This window comes from Rhea americana, unplaced genomic scaffold, assembly GCF_003343005.1.
Source record: "Rhea americana isolate MKP2758 unplaced genomic scaffold, rheAme1 scaffold_48, whole genome shotgun sequence".
Taxonomy (NCBI): domain Eukaryota; kingdom Metazoa; phylum Chordata; class Aves; order Rheiformes; family Rheidae; genus Rhea; species Rhea americana.
This window is the reverse complement of record NW_028186623.1, coordinates 1,251,830-1,261,970: the sequence shown is the minus strand read 5'-3', so window position 1 is coordinate 1,261,970 and position 10,141 is coordinate 1,251,830. Positions and strand designations below refer to the sequence as shown.

At 48.5% G+C, this 10,141-nt stretch overlaps 1 long non-coding RNA gene across 1 annotated transcript; it reads left to right on the top strand.

Moving 5' to 3' along the window:
• Positions 1-2,827: 2,827 nt before the first annotated feature.
• LOC146589088 (uncharacterized) lies at positions 2,828-7,294 on the top strand. The gene is made up of 3 exons (XR_014897284.1): positions 2,828-3,778; positions 6,192-6,280; positions 7,232-7,294. It is a non-coding gene; the product is annotated as an uncharacterized LOC146589088 (long non-coding RNA).
• Positions 7,295-10,141: the final 2,847 nt, after the last annotated feature.

Below are 10,141 nucleotides of genomic sequence, written 5' to 3'. Positions count from 1 at the left end.
AAGGGCCCTTTATTATGTCTTTTAATTCTAAGCTGCAAGTGGGAGGGAGCAATAAGGCCGGAGAAATGGGAAAAAGCCCCTCGCAGTGGGGAAAGGCCTCAGCCACCGGTGTGTGAAAAGGGAAGGCAGCACGGGGATTAGAAGTGTCAGCTTCGTGGGAAGTACTTGATATTTAATAGCTTTACTTGGTTGCTGCGAGTTGTTGACACGCACAATGCTGGCACCAGGTTTGCCKGGGACAGCTGGCAGCGCTCGCCCTTTCCTTCTGCCTCCTTGTGGCTCTGCAAGGGTTGGCCCCAGAGGGCTGGGTGGGAGAAGCAGAGGTGCCTCGGGAGCTCTTGCAGAGCCAGCTAAGACTGCGAAACGGAGCAGGCTTATCGCTTCCGTGTCCAGCCGGCACAGATGCTTTGTGGGAAGCCCTGTGCCCGATGCACCTAACCTGGCAGGGCTTTCATCCTGGCTTCAGCTAGTGCCTGGGCTCCATCCTCRGTCTAATAATTTATAGCACTAGTAGCCTGTAAAGGTTATCATATGGCCTGTCTGCAGCTTACTCTCTGGTTCCCTCATGTTTACAGCTGCAGGGGAAACCAAGGCCTTTTAAAGCGTTAGCGCTCAAATTTCCTCTTCTCAATAGATGCTCTCATGCTACGTACCATAGGTATGATTTGGGCCACTTGAACGCCTTTGTGCAACAGGAGCGTGCTCCTGAGGCCGTAGGGATCTTGTCAACGTTTTTTCTGATTAAGTCGGTACAGATTCTTGTATTCCTCCCTCCTTTCCAGCATGTTCTTGTTACAAAGAGCAACATYGACAGTGCGTGTTACTTCTCACCTGTATTGCTTGCTTTGCCCCTCTGGATGTGGCCTTGATAGAGGAAGTTGCTTCTCTAGGAAAAGGGCTGTTGGGACAATTGAATAATTCTGACACGAGATTGCTTCATGTTGTTTCTTTTGTAATAAAAGATGAGGACTAAACGGCCTGAGCTTTCTCATCGTGCTGTTCACCAGTAAAAGAGCCTTTTTCCAGCACTGTACGTCATCACTGTATCAAAAGGTAACGTGCCCTTACTGAATTAAGCCTGCTCTGAACTCCGTATGGTCCAGCAAACTGTATTGAGCTTTTGCTTTTATCCTTGTAGGTGAATTATAATAAGATGGCTTTTGGCTATCATTTTTAAAATAGCATATCCTCACACACTTCAGGAGCCTATCCTAGATTCAAATGCATCTCCAAAGCAGCCCCCATGGACCATCAGAAAATCCTCCTATGCCTTGATGCAGGCACTTGAACTGGCATTTGGCACTATTCCTGCCACCACCTGCATGGAAAGCAGGATGTAGGACCTGTCCATCTCTTGGCTCTCCCATTTTGAGGAAAATAGTGTCCATGCTATAAATAGGCATTATGCACTGTGATCCTTTTTATGGGCACTTCTTGGCCCGATGTGCTCCGCCAACAAAAATAACCTCYTCCACCCCCTTCAGCAAGGTTCACCTGAAGCCCGAAAGCTGCATTAGAACAGTGTGTATTAAAGTGCATCACACATCAAGGATTTTAAAATAAACACCAGCGATGTCTCTTTTTGATCGCATTCCTTTCCACGACAGGCTCRTGATTTCCAAGCCAAGAATGTCACTAACCTCTCATATTTCTCCTGGTCATTTCTGTCCTGAAGTTGGAATGCAGCCACAGGCAAAATGGGGTTGAATGCCTCTATGTCACGCATCCAGATTTAAGAGACATTATCTCATCGATAGCGAACAACAAGGCTGGCACGCCGTCAGGCGCGATATTCCCTGGAAAGTTCAAYGTGCGTGGTGAGGGCAGACTTAACTAGCAATGCTAAGCTCGCACTAGTTTAGTGTGGTGAGATCCTGGCTGACCGCCTTAGCGAAATAGTTCTGTGGAGCTGGAGAGCAGCGTGGGTGAGGGCCCCATGCTTGTGAGAGAGGGAGGATGCAGAAGGACTGAGGAAGGTTGTGTGGCGCAGTGGCTAGGAATGAMTAAAAAAGAGGTTGCATGGAAGGAGGGAGGGGAACGAGGCTGAAAACTGCACTACGCTATTATGGCTAGACAGAAAAATTACGTTGTGGGGAGAGGGAGGAACTCGGATCAGATTCCCTGGAGGAGCCACGTAGAAGATTAGCGTGAGAGAACAGGACTAGCATCATTGCCTTTCTTGGGTGGCAAGGACGGAACTAAAACTAGAGCTGAAAGCTACTAATACCCTTTTGAAAGCTCCTTACACTTGTTCTGTAGGTGGTGGTGTCCTTAAGAAAAGTTCGTCTTCCTTTCTGCTTGGCGGCAGTTGTATTTACCCTGGAGTGTGGCACAAGTACTGGCAGATGACACGGCACTAAGAGGTTTGGCAATCCATCAGCTCTCTGGATTTTTCTAAGGAAAAAACTTCAGAAGAACCTGGCTCCATTTTGATGTGAAGTTAGGAACCGATTATAATAGAGGAATAAATCACTTGGGAAAGAATAAAGACACTTTCATAGGAGTAAACCTGCCCAGCTCTGCCTAGAGTCAGTTAAGAGAAAACAACCCCTTTTGAGGCATAATTCATCTGAAGAATTTATCTCCTTTATTGTGAAATGTGTTATGTCCTGAAAGTGCCTATTTCTCTTCAATGACTATAAGCAGATGTTTGAGACATCTAGGTTGATCCCGCTCTGTCCTGAGAGAGGCATCCGGACTTCTTCTGGGTCACACAGGCCGTGAGAGGTGGAGGACGGGCAGTCCCAAGCTGGTCCCCTGCACGTGGGAGCCCACCTTCCCTGTGAAGCAGRGGGCTCCAGCAGTGCCTGGACAGAGCTGCGTGGAGTCCCAGCTCCAAAACAGCGGGCGCTGAAAGCCTGGCAGGCACCGAAAGCCTTGCAGCCGCTGCCAGCGCTGCAACGGTGTTTGCAGTGAGCGTGCTCCTGAAATAACCTTAAACTGCTAAGCAACCTTACTGCTTACAGGCCCCAGCACGGCAGGAGCAGGTCATGGCTGGAGCCATCTCCCTCAGCTATGAACAGCTCTTGAAAGGGCCACAGACCTGCAGGTGTTCCTCAGGAAACAAATGCACTGAAACCTGGTAGCTCCTGAAATAAGAGGCCAGGGTGTGTCTGTGTGCTCTGCGACGGGCAGGTCTGAGCTCACAGTCAAATCCAGACTTGCCTGCCCAAAGGAAAGACCCGTGGCTGCATGAGACTCTTGCATGGACCTTGGCTGTTGTGGAGAGAACTGGAGGTTGGTGGGTACTGAACATCCCGCTGTGCTCCAGAGCAGCTCTGACAAAGTGTGGCAGGGATGTGTTGGACCTGTCTGGCCGGGAAGCAGGCGAGCTGCGAGGTCCGATTTGTGCTCACACTTACTCTCAACCTTGCAGCACAGGCCTAGCTGGAAAAGCCAAGGGAGTTACATAGACAGGTCTTCTCGCTGGCCAAGCTGTTTCAGACTGGGCTGCAGACTGTCGTGTGGGACACCGGGGCTGGGGAAGGAGATGCTCCTGGAAATGCCTGTCCTCATTGCTCCTTCCTGGCTGGTTTTCCTGGCTTGCAGCAGAAGCCACAAGAGGGAGCTTCAGGGCTGTCCCTCGGTTTTTCCCCGGGCCAGGCTGAGGCACAAGATGGTGCTGTTGGCCCAGCCATCACCAAGCTTCACAGCAGCAAGGATCAGTCTCGCAGGAACAGGCGAACGAGGACACTGTCTCTGTCCTGGGTGCCCTGCATCCCCTCCGGCCACAGCACTACCCGGTGAGCTAGAGCTCAGWGGAAGCCTCAGTTCCCAGGTAATCGTTTTTTTCTCCTGGATTTTAGCCCATTTCCAGCCCTGCATCAGGGTAAATCCAGGGCTCTGTGAGGTTTTCCTTGGAAAAAGCTAGCAGACAAGTGAACTGGAATAGACACGTGCCTGGGAACCTGGCTGCACATCCAGACCTGCCCTTCTGCCGTGCCCTCAGATAATGTCCTGGCCACAGGGCTGAAGGGTGTGCGTCTCTGAAGGCTAAATCAGTTATTAGAAGTGAAATAGGTCCTGTAGGAGAGCTCGAAGGATTCCATGCTCTGGAGAGACGTTAACCTCAGGATGAGACAGCTCCTCGGGGTGGGGAGAAGAGGGTGGGGGTGTCCCCATCCCAGGTGGATGTCAGCACTGCCAAGTGATGGGGAGGTAGGGTGCGTACAGCTCTTCTTCGTGCCCCTCAGGTGGAAAGCTTCAGATTTGAACACATTTTTCCCATGAAAGATTCCCTGAAACTGGTACATTCCCACAAAAAGCTTTGGTTTCAGTGTATCGGCATTTTCCGATGAGAAACCATCTCATCGGAAAATTCCCAACCAGCAAAGAGAAACTCCCCAGTGAATGAGGGGAAGTATACTGTCACACACAGCAGCAATTTAATACCAGTGGAGTCTTGTGTCTAGAGTTTCTGGGTAAAGAACGACAAAATGCAGCCAGCACCACTCATGGTAAGAGGGGAAAGCGTGAAGTCTTGCAATTTGGAACTGTACCGGGTTTGCCCGCTTAGCCTGCTGCCCATTTTCTCACGTTTTCCCCGTGATATTTCCCATTGCTCTTCATCCGGGTGTTACTGCTTTCTGTACAGGCAGAGGGTGCAGCTTGCAATCGTTGCAGGTTGGAGGCAGCACAGGCAGGACCTGCAAGGCTGATGGAGGCAATGGAAGTGCAAGCTGAAGCTGCAGTGGGTCATCCTGCCTTTCATAGCTCTCCTAGGCTAAGCATGGAGTTTGAGACAAGGGGGGAAACTGAGAAGAGGGAGTTACCTTCTCACAGGCAGACCTGGTTGTTGGATTGCAGTGGTCACATATCCCTAGCCAGTCCCAAGTCCTGTGTCTTAACAAGACCTGGGAAAAATACTTGTGCATGCTATGGAGACAGCTCTCCCTTTTCAAGTTTGCTTCCTTGAGAGCAATATTAGGGCAGTCTCTTGCCTATGTGACAGCTCTTTCTGACACACTGTGGGACACTGTTGCTAGAGTGGACTCTGACCCACCCTTGGCAGGTGCCTTGCTGCTTCATGGCTGGAGGAATAGGATCTGGGTTTCTGGCAGCGTAATGCTCTAGCAGTCCATGTGGGCTTGTGGAAGTGTGAAAGGGAAAGCAAGGTTTGTGGAGAGAGGAGATATCCCATACAGACCAGCTGCTAACATGGGAGAAGATGGTGCTGTCCTAGAGCTTCCCTTCCTATGTGACACACCAGAAGCTAGTTACGATGTGGCTCTCTACTCCTAAAAGCAGCCCCACAAAATTTGGCTCTTACTGCTTCTCTTCTTTGTATAATCACTGACTGCAAATGAGGCCCTAACCTCAGGCATCTTCACGCTCAGATGAGTAGCGAGCCCCCTGGAGATGCCCTCTGTTTCCCAGCCCGTGCGTGCTGCTTTCCTGCCTTGGTGTCCCGGTGAATGCAAGAGCATCCACCTGCCTTTGCCACTCTCCATACCTGTGAATGAGGCTGCTGGGAGCAGCATGAGCACTTCATGGCTCAAAGCTGGACCTCACACACTGTGTGTCCTTAGTGGGATGAAAGCAAKGGAGCAAGAGACTTAAAACCACAATTAGGTTATTTAATCTACCTTTGTCTGCCCAGGAGCTCCTCTTTGTACATTGAGCTAAATTATTTTGTCACACATCAAATTCAGAGCAGTTACACAAGAGAGGTGGAGGACAGACTGCAGCCAGGGATCTTCTCCAGGGCTTTGTCCATTTTGGATTTAAATGATTCCCCTGAGAGGGCTTTTGCCAGTCCCCACATGGGAATATTTCACAGCCTCCTAGGTCTCTGATGGAAAGCTTGCCTCCCTTCTGGAGCAGGTATTTCACCTGGGTTTGAAGGCTTCTTTCGCTCCGACTATTTTCCTGGTGGTTGTCTCTCTGGCAGAGGTTAGCGAGTCCCTTTGTGAAGCCTGCACTTCTCAGATGTTATGTCTGGAAGTTTGCTCTGTTTTTTTGGCGAGGAGGCCCAGGGTCTGGAAGTGGAGAGGCTTTTATGGGAACCCAAGTCCCCTTTTGACACTACTTCCTTGTGCTTAAATTACAGGTTGAGTTACAGACTTGAACATTTTCTGGTTGGATATCTTTCATTGTCAAAGGGGATTAGGCTAGTGATTATTTACATGCACCTCTATTACACAGAGTCTGTTTCTTTTCTTTTCTTTTCTTTTCTTTTTTCCCCTGGGTAGTTCTACATAATATGTAAACGTTGACTAAAGCACTCCCATAGATGGAGGAGAGGGAGTGAATGAGGCCCCTGCTGCGCAGAATGGAATGGGTAAGTCGACATCTCTGGTCCTCTTCCCTCCACGCAGGGACACACCATTGCCCCAGCGGCCAGGTACATTGCCTCTCTCCGGAACATTTGGAATTGGTTACAGCAGGAGACTGAGTACTTGGCACGATGGGCCAATAGCTTGATCTAGGGCAGCTCCTCTGGAGCTTTGGCTGTTCCCCAGTAAATGGGGATATTTTTGAGAACCCAACAGGCGTGACTTTTTAAAGAGATTTTTGATAGAAGTCCCATTTACTCCTTTATTTGGCTTGGGAGGCTTCAGTGGAACAGATTTCTTTACATGTCCTTGAGTGTTATTTGATTAAGGTTATGACTGCTAATAAACACTCTTGAGTCTATTCTCCTTCCCCACCRCTTTTAATTCAGGATAGCTCTGTTGCTGACATGGGATTACACCTTTTTATACCGATGCAAAGGACGAGATTGCCAATTCTGCTCCGCTTTCATCAGTTTATCGGTGTGCTGCTCATTTCAGGAAACTTTGTTCTGATGTATTCCAGCTTTAGAATGTAAGAGAAAACAGAAATGGGAGGAGTGCCAGGGGCGATTCTGGCACAGTAACCGCTTTACTTCCCTTTCCTTCACTGTGCCATTTCCAATCACAAATTCTTCTACAAAACAGCTATAAGAAGAGCAGATACTGTCTTATGAGAAGAGCAGTGACCCATGGATTATGAAAACTCCAGGCTGCAGAATCAAACAAACCAACAAACAAAACCCTGTTTGTGGTGTAGGAGAAGCAGGTTCTGTTGAGAGAAATGGGAGGAAGAAAGCAGAGAGGTGAAAACAGRATAGACTAAAGAGCAAAAATATCAGGCTGGGATCCCAGAGGACTCTGCTCTACCCGTTAGCTAGAGAATGAGTAYGTTTCTTAAAATGGTTAGTCTTTTCCTCTGTAAGAAACTTTTTTAAAAAATACTCTTAACTTTTCAGGAAGCGAAACAGAAGAAGTGATGTAGATGTGCYACCTACCCAGCATCACTACAATTGCAGCAGGGCATCTTAGCCAGTACTCAGAGAAGGCTGGAAAGTGAATCATAGCTGAAAGCAGTGACCTGTGGAATAAGGAAGGTGGTGGTYAGGCTGCTCTAGGATCTATAGATAATGTGGAGAGAAAAAGACAAGAGACTTAGAGACTCTCTGYGGCCATCAAGGTCCAAAAAAGGGTAAATATGCAATGTGTAATGAAGGGAAAATCTGCTTGCGTGTATCCAGAATCCAAATTCCATGTAAATGAAAACTCAGTTGCACTGAAAAAGCTCATGGAAAAGTACATGTCGATTTGCCTAAGAACAACATTTAGCCCTGCCTACAGCCATTGCATACCTGAATGCACAACAGAATATGGCTTCACGGGTGGATATATCCATTTACACACACTGTACATCTACCTCCGAGAGCTCGGATACCACTGTACCAATGACAGAGTCTCTGGTGCACGTCTCTTACGGCCGTGAAGAATTCATAAGAGCGCAGAGAGCTCCCTATCTGCACCAAGTGTTCCTGTGGCCTTTGGGGACCTCAATGCCTTTCTCCTGGACATAAAGCACAGTCTCTCCACAGCAGTCATAATAAGTCTTGTGCTGTGTGGTGCACTAATGAAAAGCTGTATAGGCCAGTCCCTAATTATGATCATCAATTAAGCTGTCAGAGAGAACTCCCAGCCTTAGCTTTTTCATTATTAGACTTTGGGCCTCGATGAGCTGCAATCAGGCATGACAAGCGCGACCTGAGCAAAGCCAGGGARGTCTCCACTCGCCTGGTAAGTTCTGGGGCTGGAGCTTTCGTACTAGACCTTGCTTCTCAGGTCYGGGACTTTACCTCCTGCACTGCAGGGAGGGAGCTTGGAGCAGAGAGGAAAAGRAGGAGGAGGAGAGTGCCACATGGCATGGCACCATGATTGCCTTGGGCACAACTGGCCATCTTTGTGCACACCTACACTTGCTGGTTCTTCTGGGTCTGTGGGCTTCGTTGTTTTGAAGGCGAGAGGCCATCGTTGTAATTCAGCGCCTTTAACTTAAGTTTCCTATGTAAGAGCTATAGGATGTTCAGCTATATACGTTTATTTTCAATACAAATGTTAGACAGGGATGAGTTCAAGTCACAGTGTCTTTTAGCCACGTCTGTCTTCTGAAGTGCCACGAAGGATGGTGCTTGTGGACTGTTCTTCTCCTCAGTGGTCCCTTTAAAATTCACGCTAGACCCAGTGGAAAAGAGACATGCAGATGGTGGGGGTTGATGATAACAGCACTACCAGTTTATTTGAACTAGGGCCTTTATTAGGAGATGTGTTTGTTTTCTCAGACCACATATTATTAACTAATCCCTAGACTTTATTTTTATAGTAGCGTTGTGAGCAACTTCCTACTTTTCCCCCCTTTCCTCTTTCAGAATGTCTTTGGCTCTGCGGTCCTAGGATGCTGCTGCTTGGGCCGGGCTTCCATTCAGCAGTCCCACCGCAGCTGCTGTTCTCCTTTGGAGCTGAGAAAGAAACTGTTCTTCCAGTCAGAGCACTGGACTGGGAATTTCTTTGTGCTCTTTGGAAATCATCAGCTGTAACCACTATGCATCCCTGTTCCCTGGCAGTACAATGGGGTGATAATCCTTCTTTTGTCTTCCTCAAGTAGCAGTACCATTCTTGTCCCAATACCTTTGTCTCCTTTTCCCAACCTCCCCTCTTCGAGGAATACTGTCATTTGCTACATGTCTGTCCTAAGTGGAAAGGTTTGTTTGAGGTCCTGAGGTTTGTTCGAAAACAGACCTCAAATCCACACACTTGTGAGACCCTTTTCTGAAGTAAACCATAAATACCATAAGAACAGGCTTTACTGTAAGCTTTTTGATATGTCCTACTTCTTCATGGACTCGAGAAACCTTGAGATAAGCCATGTCATTTCTGCAGTGGGGGAACAAGAGGGAAGGGACAGGCTTTTGGGCAGTGGCTTCTCTAGCCAGGTTTCCCACTTGTGACTTCTGCAGTCTCTTCCGATCACKTCCAGCCTCTGCCTGACAAACAGAAATCTGAAATGAAACAGCCTGTTCTGGAGGGATCACGGGCATGAAGGGTCGAGGTGGGGGGGGTCTCCATTGTATAGCCCCACACAGCTGTTAATCACCAAAATATCTCTGGCTCCCAGCAGCTGTCTGGTGTTTATCTTAGCCTGGATATCTACTGTGCCAAGCCCACAGAGAGCAGGCTGTTCAGCCAAGCCAAGTACAAAAGGAAGATAGATAACTTGCACACAATAGTGTGCACGTGTATTTTGTGTTTGTGTGCGTATGTATGCATGTGTGTATGCTTGYGGGCTTTCTTTACATCCTGCTGCTGTGGCTGGAAGTGCACGTCACTGACTCTTTGTCTGGAATAAATGCGTAATTTTGTGAACGTGTCCGTGCATACGAGAACTGACGTTCTTAGCGTGTGTATCCGTGGACCTGTTGTGGGTGTGTTGTGCGTATGGGTTATGTGTACGTCCTGGTTTGCGTTTCCAGGTGTATGGCTGGGAGTCGGGTACGATTTCTTACRCAATAGTTCCCGGTGCTTTCTCTAAGCTTTATGAAGCGCTTAAAACAAAGAGTCGACATACAGGGCTTCCTGCCTCCTTCCAGTATCAGTCAGCTGCAGTGACTTCAAGGTTCATCTGAAAGACAATTCCCTGGGACATCTGTGTCTATTTTGGAAACACAAAGGAGGGAGAGGGTTAACCAAGTGAACTCCCCTGTATGGGGAAGAGAAGGAGGTCAACCTTGTGACTCCAACCAGCCAGTCCTCTCAGGGCTGTGGGGGAGATGGAATTGATATAACTAGGCTCAGCTGAGGCTGAGGCCTCAGATTTTGAAGGT